This window comes from Mirounga angustirostris, unplaced genomic scaffold (genome assembly GCF_029215605.1).
Source record: "Mirounga angustirostris isolate CCGP_5_RB_7025 unplaced genomic scaffold, mMirAng1.0.hap1 SCAF_2, whole genome shotgun sequence".
Lineage (NCBI taxonomy): Eukaryota > Metazoa > Chordata > Mammalia > Carnivora > Phocidae > Mirounga > Mirounga angustirostris.
In genome coordinates this window covers 110,639,112-110,661,652 of record NW_026991710.1, presented here as the reverse complement: position 1 = coordinate 110,661,652, position 22,541 = coordinate 110,639,112, and positions in this window count along the sequence as shown.

Sequence of the window (22,541 nt, the reverse complement as noted above, 5' to 3'; positions counted from 1 at the left end):
GGAAAATCATTAGGTAGTTTTTTGTAAAATTAAATCAGTACCATATGACCCAACTATCCCACCCCTAAGTGTTTTACCCGAGATGATTATTACATATATTTGCATAATGATCGGTACATGTGTATAAGAGCTTTATTTATAAATGGAAAACTAGGAATGATCCAAAGTCCACATCTGGAAGATGGATAAACAAATGTGGCACATCTGTTCAGTATACAACTCAGTAATAAAAGGAACATGCTACTCATACCTGCAGTGATACAGATAATTTTAAAACATTATACTAAATAAAGACTACATTCTCTACACATACATAGGATTTTTTGGGGAAGGCAAAACCACAGGGACAAATAGCAGGTTGTAGGTTATCAGGGTCTGGAGTGAAAGGGGATATGATAATAAAGGGTAAAGGGAACTTTTGAAATGATAAATGTTTTCAGTTGACCTAAATTACCAGAAAATCCTTATAGATTTAGTTACTTCTTTTTTTTTTTTTTTAAGATTTATTTATTTATTTGAGAGAGCGAGAAAGTACATGAGAGGGGGGAGGGTTAGAGGGAGAAGCAGGCTCCTCGCGGAGCAGGGACCCCGATGTGGGACTTGATCCAGGGACTCCAGAATCATGACCTGAGCCGAAGGCAGTCGTTCAACCAACTGAGCCACCCAGGCGCCCGATTTAGTTACTTCTTAACTTTAATTAAAAAAAAAAAAATATATATATATATATATATAATTGTGATTTTTTTGTCTGTTATTTATATATTTCGTATTATGCTCTTAACATCAATGTTGCATCAAGTGTTACTTCTAGAATAGTGGATACTCCTTCCTTTCTAAAATCTGTTAGATACTTCAGATATATACTCCTATAATATTTTTCTATCCTTGTTTTATATTCTATTTCATTGGCTAATGTAATTATCTATTTCTTTCTCTACACTTAATTTTTTGAGGGTACACACTGTGAATGCCTTATTCTTTATTGATGTTCTTCACTCAGCCCATAAAACTTCACTTAGATAATCATTTTGTTGGCTGGGTATGTTTCAAGTGATAACAAGAAATTTAGATTTTTACTTCTAATAAAAAAAAAATCTAGCAAAGTAAGAAATTGAATGCTTTGTGTAGGAATTTATGACCATTTATTTAACTAAAGGCAACTTGAATAAAGTGTCAAAGATTAAATACCTGGATCTCTCCAAGATCCAACAGTCCTACAAGTTATATATAATTTTTACTGAAGACTAACCATTAAAAGACATTGATTAATAAAATGTATCTATATCACACTCCATAGTCCACCCAAAACTGATTCAAAATTATGAAGTGAGCTGAAAGTATAATGTGGTAAAATGGAGTCTTCAAAAGGAATATTGTTGAGAATATTTAAATAAAAAAAGATACTAAACCTGAAGTTTTTTCTAGCTTCACTAAGGATCGATCTTTATGATTCTAAATTACTTCTGAACCTCTGTATGTGTGCCTCTGTGCATGTGTATGTATGCACACATGTACAATTCTGTATACATTAATATCCATTATAATGATTTTTTGACAAAAATTCATAAAAGCTTTATAGCTTTGTCACTAAAGATAAAGACAATGGAGATAAATGGACTGGAATTGAGCCATGACCCTCACGCTTGTTAATTAGGTGGTCTTGAATTTCCATACCTTAATTTCATCATTGTACAGTAAGAATGGCATTAATTGACTAGGCTTATAAAATTATTTTCAAAATTAAGTAATTTAGTATATTTAATTTTAATTAAATGTTTACTATGTTAGCTAAGACTTTAAAACCCGAGTATAAGCATTGACTTGTCATATCATCTCTAATTTTATATTTGTTTACTATGTTATTTACATTTTCATATGTGTCTCAATATATTACAAATAATATAATTATAAAATTTAAAAATGACAATTAGGCTTATGAGATCCAAAATATACAGATGTGCTTGCCTTTGCTAAAATCTAAAGATATAATATTTAAAGAAAATATGGCATTGTAATCAACAAATTAGCAAATTTTTCTAATAGACAATTACTTTTCTTAAGAATAGGACTGTCTTTGAAATATATACTACCTCTATGAATTTGAATTAAAGAATTTTGGAAAAATATTGCAGCATAAACCTAAAGTTATCTATATAATGAGTCACAGTGAAAGATAAGGCTGTAAAACAAACCAATTTATGAACAAGTAAAATGTACATTTCTGCATTAAGATATTTCTCCTTGGTCTCAAAAGACTAGAAACAATCTAAATGATAATTGCCTTTATGCACAAGACCCAAAGAAAAATAGGTAGGTGGCAAGGGAAATCAATATTATTTGAAGAAAATATTATTGGGTATTTAGAATGCTCCATTTGAATACAAGTGTTTCATTTGTAATACTTATGATTATTCTCTTATTTCTTTTGATGTTACTTATGCTGATTTTGCTTTGTACCCCATTATTAAAATTTTGTCGGATAATCCACCTTCTGAGGAACTTTCAGAGGTGTGAACTATGAACACCAATCATTCCTGGGTTATGTTAGTATGTATATGTAAGTCTTATGTCATCAGGCCAATTTCTTCACTGCATATCCAGCTATATGAATTTTTTTTTAAGATTTTTATTTATTTATTGAGAGAGAGAGAATGATAGAGAGAGAGCATGGGAGGGAGGAAGGTCAGGGAGAAGCAGACTCCCTGCTGAGCAGGGAGCCAGATGTGGGACTCGATCCTGAGACTCCAGGATCCTGACCTGAGCCGAAGGCAGTCGCTTAACCAACTGAGCCACCCAGGCGCCCCCAGCTATATGTATTATGCAAAGTTTGTACTCTTGAAACTGTGCCAAATAAGGAAAGTTAGAGTTGGAAAAATCTTTACTTATAGCAAGTATGATGAAATGTAATTATTTCATATCTGACTGGGGAGTTAATCTGGTACAATATGATAACTCCTAATATCTCATTTTTAGAAAGTTTTCTCTTTAGCACTTATCCTTATTTCCAGTATGTCTAGCATTTATAGAGTGCTGTTGTGACATAGAACAACCTTACATGTTTGGCCAATGGTAAATATTTTAAATGCTGATTTAAAAAGCAGAATCCATGGCCTTAAATGATTTTTTTAAAGATTATTTATTTATTTGATAGAGAGAAAGAGAGCACAGCAAGAGAGAACATGAGTGGGGAGAGGGTAGGGGAAGGGAGAAGCAGACTCCACGCTGAGCAGGGAGCCCAATGCAGGGCTTGATCCTAGGGCCTGAGATCATGACCTGAGCCAAAGGTAGGCACTAAACTGACTGAGCCGCCCATGCGCCCTGGATTTAAATGATTTACATTCACTTTGGTTTCATCTCAGGAATATATAGAGTTGGAAAGAGCATCACTCCACTCTTACGCAAAGAAAAAATCCAGACAAAAAGCAGATTGGTGACTACTTAAAATCATCAGAAAGCTGATATTTCAGAGCAACCAAATAAGCCTAAATCTAAGAAGTCATAGGCTCCTGTAGGGAGGCATAGGATCAAACACTATATTAGAAAGGCAAAGGATGTAGGAAGCTGGGTAAGAAGAATAGCTAGAATAGTTGGTGAATTGGCAGTGGCCAACAAAAGACTGGCAGAAGTGTATGAAGCACAAAGTGGCCACAGATGTAGGGAGGTATAGCACCTTCTTGCTGGCCTTTCTGCCATGAACCCCCACAAAATCTCACAGAAATATTGCATGCTGAGTAAATTTGCCTCCTAAAAATGGCTTGAGGTAGGGGGATAATAGCTGTTGTGGGAGGGGCAAAAACTGCACAAGAATCTTTCTCCAGGATCATCTATGGAGGAAAAACGCTTTCATCCATGGGGAGAATAACAAAAACTGTCACCATTGAGGTACTGGGAACAACCATTATAAATGGGAAATGGGGGTGTGCGTGATTTCTACCTCTGAGGGAGGAGAAGAAATACCTCCTGGGACCAGAACTGCAGCTGGTAGAGAAAGGGTATAATTTTGAACCACACACTCGGACACCTAGGGGCACAGTGACAGATTGAGAGTTAATCAGAACATCGGAGAACACCCCTGCCCTGTCCCCCGATCCTAGCCTACCAAGTATGGAATAAAGGTAACAGTGGAATACTGCTGAGATTTGATAGAGACAAACTGCATTAGTCAGCGTTCTCCAGAGAAACAGAACAAATAAGATATATAGAGAGATATATGAGGGATTTATGATAGGAATTGGCTCCCACAGGTACCAAGGCTGAAAATTCTTATGATCTACATCTGACAGTTGGAGAACCAAAAATGCCAATTACATAATTCTGTTCGAGTCCGAAGACCTGAATTCTGAATTCAGGGTTCTCACCTAACTAAAACTAGAAGCATTTTCCAACAGCAAAATGACATTGAAGAAATGTTAAAGCAAATTCTTCAGACTAAAAGAATATGATAACGGACAAAATTCTGACTTTATAGCAAGGAATCAAGAGCACTGGGAATGGAATAAGTAATAAATGAGGTTAATAAAATAAAATTAGTTTCCTCTTTTTAAATTATTTATCTAAAGCAAAATCATTACACTGTATTAATTGTTCACAGCATATATAAAATATATGGTAACAGTATTATAAAAGAAAGAATTGAGAAATTGAGAATATATTGTTATAAATTCCTTATAGTATACATGAAGCTGTAAAATATTATATAGTAAAAATATTATTATTTAATATTATTAAAATATTATTTGTTAACTGAAGATGAATATTGAAAACCTCAGGGCAATCACTAAAAACATAACTTAATAGTGAACATGAAATAGAATGGTTAAAATGACCAGTTTGCTCCAGAGAATCCAGAAAATGAAGAGAAAAAAAGAAAGAACAGAGGGAACCAAATAGAAAACAGCCTGCAAAATGACAGTTTAATTCAGACATACCAACAACCAAACTAAATGTGAATGACGTAAATGCAGCAACAACAGCCGAAAGGCAGAGGCTGTTACATTGGGTACAAAAGCAAGAATTATCAATAAGCTTTCTACAAGAAAAACACTTTAAATAGGAAGACATAAGTTAAAGTGAAAGGGTAGAAATGAAGGAACACATGACCCAAAAGTAAGTTGGAGTGTCAAAGCACTTCATTATTAGAAATGAAAAGAGATTTACATAATGAAAAAGGGTCAATTTCCCCAAAGTCATAACAATCCAAAATGTGCATGTTCTTAACGACAGAGCTAGAAACACAAAAAACCAAAAACTAATAAAACTGAGAAGACATGGACAAACACATAGCTGAAAACGTCAATGCTACTCCTAACTGATAAAACCAGAAATCAGAAAATCAGTAAGAATATAGAAGAAGGCCAAGGAAGATGGCATCCTGACAATCTCTCAGCTTCTGTGGGAGGAAAGAGCCTAATTTTTTTCTCTAGGAGACTGACATTGTTAATGAACTATGACTTTACATTGTAATTTGATTATTTTCGATTCAGTTATTTCCATGCTAATCCCTTTACAAAAATATGAAACCTGTGAGGAAGGATGGATAGATGTAGAGAGATATAATATTTGTTTGATCCCTAATGACTAGGACATTGAAGAAACCAAAACTCTTTCTAAGACTGCACATAGGAAATCTACATTCATTTCATGTGATACATATGGAAAATTGATGAAAGTAGTCTTATTTTTAATGTGTACGTTTTAAGTGTAATATTTGCTGCCTGTAAGCATAATCTCCATTTATCATTTTCAGAGTGAGTTTATGATGCTTTTACCTGGAAATGTAACATAAATGTATTCTATCGTATTGAGTTTGGTTGTTCTCCTTGTTACAAGTTAGAATAAATACTGGTCACTTAATCTATATTGAATTATCATCTCTTCTTTTCCTCCAAACATTCAATTTGATGAATTAAATGTAAAGTTCCCAAATGTGTTATAATTGAAAGTAAGTGTAAATATAAAAATAAAAGAGGATGAAAGTTAACTTCCACAGATATTTCATACCAAGAAAATAGATTATTTGCTTAAAATAAAGATTAAATTGTATATAAATTATAATTGCTGATGGCCAATAACATCGTGTATTATGCTACCCTGAGGTTTAACAATAAATGTAGGGCTAGTAGTCATATTCTTTTGCTAATTCTTCATACATGTTACTTCTGGGGAGAAACCTTATTTTTCTAATAAGTAGAGTAAAATAGAGAACATACTGTTGTTTCCCCCATTTAGCACTAAAAAGTTGGAATTCAACCATCTTGTTTTTTAATCCATCTTTATATTCAAAATAAACAGACTGTCATTTTATGAAATATCCACTTTCTTTCAGAATCACTCATTTTTATTTTATCTAATTACTTTGGCTCAATAAAGAAATATGCACTAATATTAATATAAGAACTTTATTATACTTGTTGGAAAACATGACTTTTTATGAAAGAATACCTTGATATTTTAATTATAAATATAATTATGAAAGATTTAGCATTTATTTATTGAATTTATGACATTTCAATCTATTAAAAGATATGAAGTAAAGTAGAAAAAAAAATGATTATTGTAGCTATCCATACAGACCTGACTGGTTCAGATATCTTATCAAGGATGTATCTATCTATGTATCTATGTATCTATGTATCTATGTATCTATGTATCTATCTATGTATCTATGTATCTATCTATCTATCTATCTATCATCTATCTATCTATCTATATCTATCTATCTATCATCTATCTATATATATAGAGAGAGAAATAGAGGCAGAGAGAGATGGAGGGAGGTCAGCTGCAAAAACAAAACCCTTAAAGCAGAATCTGTACCATTTCCTTAATCTGCTGAAAAATTCTAACAAATGTCATTCAACTAAAGTGTAAAAATTCCAATTGTAAAAGAAAAAAAAAGAAATACCTTAAGAGTCAAATATCTTAAAAAACTATACCCCTGTTATCTCAATTGGTATATAGAATGAACAAAGCCTGCCTAAGCAACATTCCTTTAGATATTTTGTTAGCCAAGATTATTCTAGGTGTTGTAATCTTTATTTGGTTAAATCTTTGATTTAACCAAAAATTAAGATATATTCATTGTAGGTAATATGAAAAATATCAACTGATCCCCCCCCACAGAATACTGTATTATGTGTATCTACCAATGTGATATTTTTGTTTATAAAGTTCCAATGGTTTTTAAAAATTGTTACTACCATAAATATGGAGCAAAAATATACATAGATGATAGATAGATACATAGATACATAGATATATAGATAGATACATAGAAAGAATCTTTAGGATTCTGAAATAAACTTCCAATTCCTCTTCACTTAAAGTAAGATGAAATGCTTATTGTGTTATGGTTAAATATATAGTCTCAAAGAAAGTTTGTCTGGTTCAACAAGAACTATTTTTGTTTAACATGGCCAGATCTGCAGCATTCTGTGTTAATCAAGCTGTGGTCGCCCTATACCCATGCATACTGACCTTGTCAACAACTGAGATCAGTATCTTTGTCATAGGTTGAGGTAAAGCTTAATTTAGTTTATATACTTGCTAAAAGTTCCCTTTAAATACAATGCCTTCTTTGACTCTCGCATTGCAAAAGAGGCTTTACTTTCCAATGTGCACTATAAAATACTGCCTTTTTACTTATTTATTAACCTACAAATATTTTTTCTCTCTTTTTACAAGGTACTGCTGCTGCTCATCCCATCTTTTTTTTTTTTTTTTAAAGATTTTATTTATTTATTTGACACAGAGAGAGAGAGAGAGAGAGCATAAGCAGGGGGAGTGGCAGGCAGGCAGAGGGAGAGGCAGGCTCTGTACTGAGCAAGGAGCCGATGCGCTGCTCATCCCATCTTTTTACTAAGATCTTTGTGTCTGCTCTCAATGTCCTTTCTTATATCTTCAATAGAGAGGTTAATTTATGTTTATTTTTGTGGAAGAGATTCAGTTAATGGAAATATAGATGTTATGTCATTTTCCTGCAGCACCATTAAATACCAAACCTTTCCACAGACAGGACATGATCGTTTTTAACTTACAGTAGACTTTTTTTTTTAATTGAAGAATAGTTGACATACATGTTATATTAGTTTTAAGTGTACAACATAGTGATTTGACAATTCTATAGGTTACTCAATACTCACCACAATAAATGTCGTCATAGTAAACATTTTTAAGTTAATTACGGGTTTTTATTTCCATACATTCCCCTTCCTTATTCTAAGTATACTTGTCAATTCTTTCAATAAGTTCTACCAATATGTCAAATTAAATTAGAAAGACAAATATCATATGATTTCATTTATATGTGGGATCTAAAAAACAAAACAAATGAATAAACAAAAGTAAAATAAGACATAAATACAGAGAATAAACTTGTTCAGAGGGGTGGGACTGGAGGGATGGGCTAATGGGGAAAAGGAAGTGGGAGGCACAGGCTTCTAATTATGGAATGTATAAATGATGGAAATAAAAGGTGCAGCATAGGGAATATACCCGATGGTATTGTAATAGTGTTGCATGGTGACAAATGGTGGCTACACCTGTGGTGAGCATAACAACATATAGACTTATCTCTATATTGTACAACTGAAACTAATATAATATTGTATGTCAACTATGCTCAAATTTAAAAAAAAATAAATTTCTTTTTCCTTAAATTTATAACAATAGTGAGGGAATAAAAATGTGCTCAAATCAATTCATTGTGGAAGTTGAACACACAAGTACTTTTCATGTAGAAAATAGACAAAGGGGAGGAAAATGGCCATATGTTCTCATATATTTCCCCCTGAATTCTACAGAGGCATCAAATGGCCATCTCTAAATTTGCATGCCTCATTTCCTGATAAACACCTCTGATAGAACACTGATTGTCTCTAAGGCATGGTTTTAGGAAAGAAAAATTGTGTAAACAAGTTTATATGGAAGACTTCATTTTCTTCTCTAACTTGTAGGATTTGAAACCTGATATGGGAGAAGAATTGAGTCAAAGCACAGTCTGAGATATGCATGCTCATCAAGGCACTCATTTTCTCAAAACTTGTAGGCTCTTAATTGAATTCCCTTCCCATCATTTCATCTATTTCTATAACAACATATTTTAATAATAAAAAAGTTGATAAAATTGTGCTAATAGCTCAAAATATTATGGGTACTAATTTTTTAAATTTATCTACTTATTTTATTCATTAACAGTGGACATAAAGTAATTAAAATTTAATCTCACTGTATGAGTATGGAGGCAGTATTACAATAAATTATATATAGTTTTGATTATGTAATTATGATACAGGATCAAGCCATTCTCACTGATTCACAGAGGAATTATCTTCAAGAGGAAGAGAAAGTGATATTTTAAAATTAGTGTTTTTATAATTTTATTTTTCATGGAATGCAGGCGTGTCTTGTCTGGATTCTGTTAGTGTGAAGTTTGACATTTGTTGGGTGTGAAATGCATGATGCAGTTCATTATTCATTTATTATCATCATCAAGTAATTTCCTCACCAGGGAGCAGTAAAATGCTTCCTTTTTTATCAATTACATTCAGCTGTGTCGAAAATAAGAATTTCACAGCAACTTTTTACCAATACTAAATCTAGTAAGAGCAAGTAAATGTTCTAAATGTCATGGTCACTGTATATATACTTTAATCATGTCTTTAAATATTCTTTCAGTTTTCTTTTCAGACAAGTTTATTTCCCCTGAAAAAATTGATGTGCTTAGAATTAGTCAATGCAATAAATTGAACTGGCCCCTCTTGGTTCATAAAATACTTACCGTGTCCTGAAATGTCAAAATACTTTAGCCTAGTATTTTCAAGAACTATGATTTATCATGCTGTCAGAGGTGAAGAATTAGGTTTCCTTCCTGAAGCAGATAATAAGAACAAACTGATATTTTAAAATTTGCGTATCTTAAAAGCCATGAAACCAAATTTCATTTCATGTTTTCAGCTATATTACATAACGTATTTTGTATTAATAAAAACTATCCCTGACACACCTTTTAGTCCTGAAAAAATAAATGAAAACACAGTTGAAATGTTAAGCTTCGCTAAAGAGAAGTCATTCTAATTTGTAGAAATTCCACATTTCCTTACATTTACTAGAAAGTCCCTCCACACTCAGAAGGCCACGTGCCATGATTATAGACCACAGTGGGGAATAAACTTTTCCTCACACTCCACTACCATTTCATATATATTTTTTCTTTGACCCACTTATTTATAATAGGCTTAAAGGAAGAATGGCTTTTCAGATATCAAAAGGCAGTGAAGCAGCTAACATTGAATTTCATAAGGTTTTTGCTGGGTGGCAGAGCTGGGAGAGTGGCATAAGGGGAAGCACTGCTGGGTGCACTTGACATTTATCACTAAGTCCAGTGAGCAGTTCTTTTTGGTGCATGGCCAGCTTTAGCATCAGGAGATGACAGTAAACTGCATAATGTTGATTTTAATGATCATTTTAGGAGAATGAAGGACTTGTGTTTATCATCTTAATATTTAATGATGAAATATAAATGATCATGCATACTTCTCTTAGAAATATATTTGAAATTCTGGTTTCAGGTCTCTCTAATAAGCAAATTAAGAAATATTTTGTTGTTACAGAAGAAACATGAGGCATACTTTTCCAGAGACATCTTCAAAATGGAGATAAATCATGTCAATACTATAAACAAATTTAATTAAATATAGGTATATAATCTCAAATGGATTTGTAAATATTATATTCACTGTACATCATGTTTTTTTTGACTAAATAAAAAATGTGCTTACCAGCCACTGATGTTTTAATTTTAAAAAATAATTAAATTCAGTAATATGCTTATATATTAACATATCTATAATTTTCAATTATGGTTTTATGAAAATACTTTATTTCAATGAAAGAGTCACCATAATAAATTTTGGAAAGATTTATTTCAGCCATAAAAATAGTAAATTTGGATTATACATTAAAAGTAATTATATAATCTGCAAACACATGTTGAAGTAAGAATATGATATTTCTTGAAATCACCTTTCTGTTTAAATGACAAGTTCATCTTTTTTAAAAACTTTTTCCATGAGTAAGTTTGTAAAGTTATTTTCGCTGAGTCAGTATATGTTTGACAGTTACATCGTCTATCCATATATGATTGAAATTCCATCACTTGATTCTCATTGTTCTCACTTGTAGTTGGACTTGTCAATATTACTTACAGACCCATCAAAAATTAACCCAATGATCTTGAGTAAGATATGTAATCTGAGTCTCAGTTTTTTTATCCCTAGATCAAGGGTGTTGGAATATATGAAATATGTAGACACTGCATGCTCTCCCCGTTCTATATGCCGGTAATTCTTTACATCTGTGAATTTCAGGTTGTATTAGAAATGAGAAACATGGTGAGACTAAAAGCATACTTATTTTGTCAAGTTCGTCATTTTATTTTGAAACTTCACATTACTATTTAAACACTCAAAATAGATACTGTGTCTAAAACAAATATGAGGAAATTAGTTAACAATAGTGACTTATTTTTAAAAATACAAACATGGAATTATATTATTTAAAAGAGGTTCCGTGTCTTCTCCTCTTCTAACCAAATGCACACACACACATGCGCACACACCCCACATGCACAGAAACGTGTCTTCACACGATACACACTTATAAGCCTATCTCCCACTGTAAATTTTACTTTGTGACTAGAGCAAGAACTCCAAAGTGTAAAAGCTAAGAGGTATTTTCTTTTCATTTATTTTGCTTCATTTTTTGTTTTTTTCTTTAATGATTCTTTAAGATTTAAAAATGTTAAGTGACCATGCTGTAGGTGTTGGGAAAAAGGGAGCACTTTTGTTTTATTAACCTCAGGCAAATTAAGAATCTCTTTTTTTCTATATATATTTAGATAGTATAAACAATATCTAAAGCTCTAAATGTCCATTTTTGTGTCATAAACTCTTACAATGCTATATATTTCCAAATGTACATGTTTTTAACTTGACTTTATGTCTTTGCTCACTCTCCTTCAAATTTTCCATGTTTCTTAAAGCTGTATATTGTTTTGTGGTTTAATTTTTAAAATATAACCATAGTACTCCATGCAACATGATTCTTAAATATCAAATATCATATAACAGTGTCATTATGAAAATCAAGAGTTCCCTTCACCATTCATCCTCTCCAGAAACCGCTTTACTTATTTCTGTGTTTAAATCTTTGCTGGCTTTCTCCTGTGGCAGACTTTAATTGTCCTCCATTCCCTCTTCCCTCCTTATTCCATTTAGCCATAGGACTCTATGCAAAGGCAGAAACTTCCTTTTCCAGCCTCTCTTACTGCTATAAGTGGCCATGTGACTAAATTCAAACCAAAGGAATAGAAGGAGCTTCTGGTTATAAATTTTAAAAATTAATATGATGGTCCTCTATTTCTCTTTTTTCTTTATTCCCAAGGAAAGCAAATATGGTGCTAGTGAGCCAGCAGATAAGGGAGATACCCTGTAGGTGATCAAAACAATAAAATATCCTGGATATCCTCATTGAAAATAACCACTTATGTGGCTTGGCTGTCCACCTGCAGTAGACTGTTCTGAGAGAGAGAAATGCACTTCCGTCATATATAAATGTCATTTAAGTGTATGAATTTTAAGGTCTTATTGTTATAGCAAATTAGCGCATATCCTAATTAATACAGAAAAGCCATTTCATTTTTTTAATGTTAAGGCATTTTATTTATTCTATAGCACAAAGAAGAGATCCAAGGTAATAAAAATGATAATATAATAAAACAAAACTAACACACATTGTTTTATTCTATGACATAGTAAGTGGGATATTGCCGTAACAAATAAGTTAATTAGAAAGAAAGAAAGAAAGAAAGAAAGAAAGAAAGAAAGAAAGAAAGAAAGAAAGAAAAAAGAAAAAAAGAAAAAGAAAGAAAGAAAGAAAGAAAAAAAGAAAAAAAGAAAAAGAAAGAAAGAAAGAAAGAAAGAAAGAAAGAAAGAAAGAAAGAAAGAAAGAAAGAAAGAAAGCCTGAATTGATTCAATAACCAGATAGTGGACTGTAGCAACATATTTGGTGAAAATGGGCCCATGGGGTGCCGGGGTGGCTCAGTTGTTAAGTGCCTGCCTTCAGCTCAGTCATGATCCCAGTATCCTGGGATCCAGCCCAGCATCAGGCTCCCTGCTCAGTGGGGAGCCTGCTTCTTCCTCTCTTCTGCCACTCCCCCTGCTTGTGCTCTCACACTCTCTCTCTCTCAAATAAAGAAATAAAATCTTAAAAAAAGAAAAAATGTTAAAAAACAAAAGAAATGTTGCCTGTGATGACCTAAACCAGAGATCCTGCTCTTTGAGGTAAGAGGAGACTTGTAAGTTTCTCTTGTTGAAAGAGTGGGAACGGTGTGTTTCTAGGAAGGAGAATGTGTTTAGACACTGAGTGGTAGGAAAGTGGATTGGAGAGGACACAACTGACTGTTCCCAGTATCATTTCCCCCCCTTTTAAAATAGTAAAAACACTTGTGTTTTAGAAGATATAAACCACCGCAGATAGAAACTGCATTGCCCAGCCTCTTACAACCATACATGTCAGGAAATTAATATTTTGTCCACTGGAGCCTGAGTTAAGTTCTCAGGGCATGTTATTTAAAAAGGAAGTTATCTGCCTTCCGCATCCTTTCTTTCCCTACCCATATGTTAGTATACCGTCAAGTCAGCCCTAATTAAAGAAATTAGCAGGATAACATCCCATGATGACTGGAAATAGAGATATGAGGAACTTGGGTTCTTGGAAGACTTAAGTTGAGTAAAAAAACTCACTTAGTTTCAAACACCTTCCTACTTTTCAACTGAGAAGTGGGACAAAATAAGTATTTCATCTGAGCAGGTATATATTTTTATGATAGCTTGGCATGTATTCTTACTAATACATAAATGCTTCCCTAAGTATTATGTTTTAAACAGATTTTTAAAAAAATTATCATCTGGAAATTTATTCTCTTTCCTTCCTCCTTTGATAGATAATGACATAATCTACATACCTTTTTCATTCCTCCCACTACTTCGGTGGTTAACTCTATATTTCAAATAGCACATTTCTTTTTCTATTTCATATTCCACTGCCCACAACAGTATTCCTGCTCCAATTTTATAAGCTAAAGAGATTAGTCCTCCCCACCTGCTGTTCACTTCCCCTCCCAAATTTCAATTCTCAAACCTACAAATTATGTCTTTTATATCTTCAATGAGGATAATGATTTCATCTCTTTGTAACATTACTTTAATCTTTCATTTCAATTTGGCTTTCAATTTTGTGACTTCAGTTGATTGTAGGAGTTGAGACTAATAATTAAACTTTAGAATCCTATGACAATGTAAGTACATTCACTTTTGAGGAAAATACTGCTCTAGCATTGGATTTCTCTTGTGTGTGGGTCTGATGACATAACCCCAGTGTCACTCAAACAATGTTCCTAGCAACAGTTTGGGACTTCTTTTTCTTAGAGATCTCTTTCCTGGTGAATAGATTTACAACATAAATTATTTGATAAGACTTCCTTTATCACTGTCACGAGGTGAGCCCACTCTGTCCTTTGATCTTTGTTCTTATTCCCTAGTTGCACTGGAAAAAAAAAAATCCTGAAGTTATGATCAAAAAAATGTTACATGGGAATAAAATTACGCATTCAAAATTATTTTCTATTAAACTTTGAAGAAGTTTCCCCATTATCTTTTAATAATAGTGAGTTGAATTAATTTCTTAACAGTTTGGTTCTTGTTCCATTAGACTTATTATGTGTTTTAGTTTGTCTTGTTTTCAGCTTGCTGGAATATTTAGATTTGTATCTTTTTACTTAGTGTATCAATATATTTTTTGATATATCTAAAAGGTTTCTTTAAAGATGAATATTTTTTCATTGACTTTGTTAAACATTGTAATTCTTTCTATTTTAAGTCTTACACCGTTCAGCTCTGGGATATCTTTTACTATTATATTCCTGGTATTTTTTTCTCCATATTTTCTTTCAATGCCTTTGAAATGTCTAACATCTAATTCAGATCCCATTTGCTACTTGAAGTCACTCCAGACAAGTACAGCCCACCTTAGTTTCTTTTAACCTCTGAACATCAAGAGCATGGAATTGGATATGTGTCTCTCTCTCTATGTGGAGAGATGTGGGTGTACATTTCAAATTCTGACTATAGTTTTACTTCCATAACTGAATTACAAGATCCTTGAGACATTCATATCTTACTCTTGTGCTTACTTTTAATTTCCTCTGCTAAATCCCTTATGATATATAGTGACTAAAAAAAAATGTAGGTAATAAAAAAATACCTACTTCACAGTTGATATAAATGGTTTATGATTCTTTATATTACATTAGAGATGCACAATCATACTATATTTTGCTTGGCATATAGCTGACCTAGGAAGTATTAAATACAGATGTTGTCAATATTATGTTGAACAACGTTTCTCTTGTACACCCAACAACATTTTTCTCTGTATATACCCTCTAATCTCCTGTGCATCCTTCAAGATATTTAGTCTTTGTTTTCTCTCTCAAAGTGCAAATACAGATTTTCTCGATGATATAATCTTTGACTAATATACCACTCAATTTATTAGTAATGCTGCTTCATTTAAATCCATCCTTTTGAATATATATTCAGGGTGGTTACTTGGTTTTCTATTTTGTTCTTCACTCATTAGTACCACTAGTTTCTTAGCAGCATTAGGTCCTTAGCAGCAATTCAAGACATGCATTTGGAATGAAATTATTTAATAAAGAGAAAACAATTTAGCAAAGAGTGAGCAGGAGATGGCTTATTAATTGTGTAAAATGTCATATTTTAAATGTTCCCAGTTTTCTCCACATAAAACGTACTGATTATACACAGGCTAGTTTTCCGGTCACAAGCACCCATTTTCTATGTTCTGTCTTCTATAGTCAGCATTATCTTACCCAGAGTACAGACCCTCTAAGTTCATTCAGGCAGTGTTGATAAGTTCTACCTTTGCTCCTGTGATTTAGTTTCCTAGTGTTGTCCTAACGAATTAACACAAATTTGGTAGATTAAAACACAGAATTTTATCCTCTCATACATCTGGAGACCTGAAATTTAAACTCAAGGTATTGGCAGGGCTATGTTTTCTCCAGATTGTCTAGGGAATATTTTTTCTTTTCCCTTTATATCTTCTGGTGGTTGTTAGCATTCCTTCACTGGCAGCTACTTTAATCTTTGCCTCCGTGATCACAATGCTCGTTGCTTCTCTTTTTCTGTGTCCATTATAAGGAAACTTGACATTGGATTTAAGGCTAATCTGAATAATCCAAGGTGATCTCTTTATCTAAGACCCTTAACTATATTTACCAATACACCTTTTCCAAATAAAGTAACATTCACATATTCCAGGGATTAGGGATTAGGGTTATCCCTAACCCTAGGTTAGGGTTAGGTTATTAGGTTATTAGGCAAAAACTTTAGAAGCTGGCAATTCTGTCTCCTTCAGGGTCAGAGGGAAAATAGGAAACTTAACCAGGATAGTAAAGATAATGTCTCTCTTTAGAGGGAAGGATGGGCTTGTTTGCCTGCAGCAGCTTTATAAGATTGTTTTGTTTAGTTTTGTTTTGTTTGATGCTCAGTGTTTCTCATCTGTGACACAGCATTGTCCTGGGTCCACCTCCACATTGCCCCTCTGAGACTTGAGGGGCAAGGGACCTGATGAGAACATGAAGTTCATGCTATTTTTTGTACCATAAGTAATATATTGACTAAATTGATCTTGGCTCATATCTCCTTAATGGCCAAATTTTTAGAAGGATGACAAGCCAACCTAGCAGTTGCCACCACCCTGTTGCTTAAGAGTTGCTTAACACCTAAGAAGTGGCTCTTTGTTATGCAATTATTCAGATACTCAGATTTCTTCCATATAGTTGCTCTACCGTATTCTAGCCCTAACAGCTGTTTGTTTGTTTTGTCCAACCAGCAGATTAAAGAAAGTAAAAGAGAGAATGGGAGGGGAAGATCTAGACGAAAATCTTTAAAGTAAGTACGTTGCTTCCATCAACATTTTACTGAACAAAATACAGTCACATAGTTTCATTTGCATATATGGGAACTGAAATATATTATCTAGTGATAAATATGACAGAGAGAAGAATACATATTTGAAAGTACTAGCAGTCTATCACAGTCACTATTAGACAGTATCAGAAATAGCCTCTTCCAAGATTTTATGTTGCAAAATTTGCCAATCCTGTGGTAAAATCCCAATGAATTATCTATATTTGTAGTTTTGATTCAATTGTAATTTGAAGAATACATGTCTGTTAAATATTGCCTTAAATTGTTTGAACTTTTTAAAAATTTTTGTTGGGTTATAATTGCCATGTTATATTAGTTTTAAATGTACAGCATATTTCAATATTTGTATGTATTGCAAAAAGAACATCACAATAAGTCTAGTCAACATTTGTTGCCATACATTGTTATAATTTTTTTTCTTGTGATGAGGAAAATCTTTTGATTTTTTAAATCTTGTCTTTCATTTTTCTAGGCCACTCAAACTTAGTCCTAGACTACGATAATCCTTAAACTTCAATGGCACCTTCAGTCCATTGATTCTATGATCTTTTCACCTTCTTTATCTGCCCCCCCTCACCCCACAATCTATTTCAGCTCCTGGAAATTTTCTCTTCTCCCCATTAGAGTAAAACTATTTTAAAAACCATTTTTTTTTTAAACTCTCTGCCCATACTCACTTTTCTTTTATGACATGCCAATGTAGGACAGTTTCACCCTTATGCTCACTCAACCACACAAGAATTTGTTAAGATTATGAATAATCTCCAGATTTGAAAACCCATGGCCATGTCTCATTTCTAAACTTTTCAAACTTTTATCAACATTTGACATTTTTCTTCACTTCTTTCTCCTTGAATCAGTCTTCTCTTAGCTTTCAAGATATTCTCAGCACTTTCTTCACTAGCCATTCCTTTCTAGCCTACATTTATAACTTTTTGTAATATCACTAACCTCTAAATATTGGAAAGCCTGTTATTCAGTTTTTGACCCTCTTCTCTTTTCTCATTACATTTATTTACTGGCCATTTTACCTAATCTTATGGCTTCAAATATGCAACCTCCACACTGATGATTTGCAAATTTATATTTCAAGCCTGGATCACTCTCCTGAGTCACTAACTCGTATATACAATATCTGCAATCGATCTCTACCCTTGAATGTGTAATGGACATTCTTCTCCTGCGTTCTTTCTAATCCATGTAAGTAGCAACTCCACTCTTCCAGTTTTTCAAGCCCTGAGTCATGAAGAGTTATCTTTGACTATTCTCTTTCTCTCACATTACACATACAATTTAAAAGTAAATTTTCTTGGGGCACGGGGTGGCCCAGTAGGTTGAGCTTGGTTTCGGCTCAGGTCATGATCTCAGGATCGTGGGATTGAGCCCTGAATTGGAGTTGAATTGTGCTGACCTTGCAGCCTATTTAAGATTTTCTCTCCCTCTCTCCCTCCCCCACCAAAATAAATAAGTAAATTAAAAAAATAAATAAAAGCAAATTTTCTTGTTTAGTGTTCTCAAAATATTTCTAGAATTAAACTTCTTTTCTAATTAATTTCCAATATTCTTGTCCCTAATGTTGGACCACACCCAATCTGGGTCTTACTGGATAACTGAAATTACTGTTTACTTATCTCTCTCTCTCTCTCTGTCTTTGTTCCTCTAGAGTTAATTCTTAATGACACAACTGGTGTGATGTTTTATAACATTTTTTTTCATTTTTTTTTTACTCAGAATCCTCCACTGGATTCCTATTTTATCTATTAAAAATCATAATCCTAAAAATGGCCTACAAATCTCCTCACAATCCCACAATTATCTCACTCCATTTCCATTTTTCTGTGAGCCTTATTCTTCTCAAGCTATACTGCTCTAGGCCATGCCTTATTGTTTCTTGACCATGCCAGACATTCTACTGTCTGAGGGACTTGGCTCTTTCCTCTTATTAGAACAATATTCCTTCCATTAGCTGCATTACTCCTATCTTCTACCTTATTAAGTCTTTGCTCAAATATCACCTTCTCAAAGATGCTCTCCCTGATATCTTGTTTAAGATTTAGCTTATTCCTACACTTTTATTTTCCTTTTCACTGCTCTGTTTTTATCCATAGCACTAATCACCATCTGAATTATATATATACATCTGAATTATTATGTATTTGCTTATTTTTATCCTGTACTAAAATATAACCTCAATGAGATCAGAAATATGATTTGTTCACATCTATACTTGACATATACATAGTGAGCGCTAAAAATATGTTGAATGGAAGAATATTTTAAATGCTCATAATACATTTATTTGAAAATAATTTCCCATTATTTTTTTTCTCTCTTGAATAAAAACCAATGAATTTATATAGAAAGAAATAGATGACTGGTTAACAACAACAACAACAAAAAAGTAGGAATATAACCCTAATGTTAGCACATTTTTAATTAGAATTGAGAAACAAATTTATGACCTCTAAGTGAACTTATACATTTCTAAAGATGATAACTTTTTTTGCAGGTCAACAACCTTGTTTTTAATTGTCACAGATTTCATAACTATAAACAATTGAGATTCATCATGAACAATTTACTTTATTATTTTCATGGCTTTGTGTTTTTACTGTTGCAAAATGTATACATTTTGGTTTCTATAATCCTTAAGAAAAAAAACTATTTTGCCTATCAGTGAACTCTAGAGAAAAGAGATTTAAAAATTTTAAAATGAATAATGTGTAATTTTGATCATCACTGTATGGATTTTAAAAGTGAAATTAACTTACAAGGGAATGAAAGGAATTAACGCATGGAAAATTCAGATTAAAAAAAACATTGGAGATAAACAAGTCTGGCAAGTGTTCAAAGTTTCATCATTCACTGTATAAAGTATACCTATGAATAAAAAGTTTATTTAATTTTGTTCATAAAGTATTTAAAGGCAATCTTATTTTAAGCAAATAAAGTAATTCACATATTTGTGACCTCTAGCTTTATGAACAAAATACAGTGAAGTATAGAGTTGAAGTTATGTCCAATTATCTTAATGAAATGTTGATGCTTATTCCTTTTTACAGAGGTATATATTTGTTGTTGATGGATTTTTTTGCTTAAATAATCCACATAATTGTCTCCCAAACTCCAATCTTTACTCATAGCTATTATCACTCACTCCATATTTTCTTATACCTTGAAATACCTTCCTTACCAATTTTTTTTCTTTTTTTTTTTAAGATTTTATTTATTTATTTGAGAGAGAGAGAAAGCACAAGAGAGGGGGGAGGGTCAGAGGGAGAAGCAGACTCCCTGACAAGCAGGGAGCCTGATGCGGGACTCGATCCAGGGACTCCAAGATCATGACCTGAGCCGAAGGCAGTCGCTTAACCAACTGAGCCACCCAGGTGCCCCAATTTTTTTTTCTTATGAAAAGATTTTTTTGTGAAACTTCAGTGTACATAAATATAATTATGATGTAAGGATTTTCTCCCTTCTAAGATAATTTTCCCCACATATGCCTCTTCTAAGAAAATCACCTCTTCTAAGAAAATCAGGTTCACCTGACCCCCAGAGCTCTTAGGATAAACCTAAGTTGGCATATTATATTAAAGGTGACTGTGCCCTTTTTTTTTTTTTTTCTTTGCACACATTTAGAGCCAAGAGTAGAAACCTAGCGAGAGTTTCATTTCTGGAATTTGTAATTGGGTCACTGAGTAAATGAATCATTGATATTTGGATTGACTTGCTATGATAACTTGTAAGGTCAAAATGACTTGAGAAGTTTGAAAACCAAAGCTGTTTTTATGGTTTAGTTTTGTGGAAATAGCAACAGAGAGTACTGATCTTCATAACATTAGGAATCAGATGTATGCAGAAATAATAAACTATAGAGCCACTAAGAAGGAATATTTAATTATCTGATTTTCCATTTTCTATTTGGCCTGGCTAAACTTCCTGAATTTGAATTTATGAGATTACTTTGTATGTTATAATACACATTCTTCTTTAATAGGGCACATTTGAGTGAATTTTTGTCCCTTGATTAAGAATCTGTCAATGAAAACTTGTGATGGATGTTAGGTTATAACTTACCTTAAACATTTCTTTATTCCCAATGCATAACATAGTGCCAAATAATTAGTAGATGTTAATAAACACTATGTAACAAATGAATGAAAGAATGGGCTAATGGTACAGCAAATATTGTTGGCTACACCTTTGTGCTAAAAACAATTTATGCACCTCACAAGATTCACTAGCATTGGTCTTCTGTTTGATGATACTGAAGATCTTCCATAAAGATGTTGAAACTCACCACAGCCTTGTAAGCTCAGAGGGAGAGGTTCTAATCTTTATTGGAGGGAGTTTTTTTTAGCTCTGTTGCCATCTTATGATAAGAACTGCATCAGTTTAAAAGGTTTACCTGCTCAGCTCTCACGAACTTTTGACCCAGTTTTTCCTTATGCTTCATTCCTCTTGAGAATAAGCTTTAACAGCCCTTTGTGACAGCCTTGTACACCAAGCTTCTTGCTTTCTACCCAGGAGTTGCCTTGTTGGTGCTGAAGGGAGAAAAGTAGTGGTAGACTGTTGGCATATATTCATTCATCTGGCTTGCCTGAACATACCTTTGGCTTCCATTGAGGAGGCTTCCACTGTTGTATTCAGTTGTTGTTTGGAGGCAGTGGAGACAGTAACTCCTAAAAGTGCAGAGGGATTGAGGACTCAGGTGATCTTTGAGCAAAGGTAAGTTGGAGGAATGGAGACATTCTTCTGCTTGTCTTCACAATTTAATACTATTTCAAGAAACAAGAATAATGCTTCCTCTCTGCAGACCTCCAGTGAAACCAAACACTCAAGTTACAAAGCTACGCACTATTTTTACCCTTTCCCAACCTCACTTTTTTCATCCTCCCTTCCTGTTTCCCTGAGCTTATACCACCCAATAAAGTGCTAGCATATATGGAGTCTGGGTGGCTCAGTTGTTGGGCGTCTGCCTTCGTCTCAGGTCATGATCCCAGGGTCCTGGAATCAAGCCCCACCTCAGGCTTTCTCGCTGTGTCTTTCTCTGTCAGATAAATAAATAAATAAATCTTAAAAAAAAAAAAAGTGCTAGCATATACAATTTTTGGCTCAGGTTTTGTTTTCTAAGGAAATTGAAAAAAATGTATTAAACAAAATTCATATCACATGGGTGAACCTTAATGTAAACCATGGACTTTGAGTGATAATGAGGTATCATTGTAGGTTCATCAATTATAACGAATGTGCCACACTGATAGGGGGTGTTGATATTGGAAAGGCTATGTAAATGGGGTTAGGGGACATATGGGAAATCTCTGTGTACCTTCAACACAGTTTTGCTCTAAACCAGAAACTATTCAAAAATAGATTCTATTTTAAAAATTCACATTGCTAAGGTGGTAAATTGAGTGGCTTTTCACTATCTATTATTTGTTGCCACTCCAGGAACATAAGATATCTTC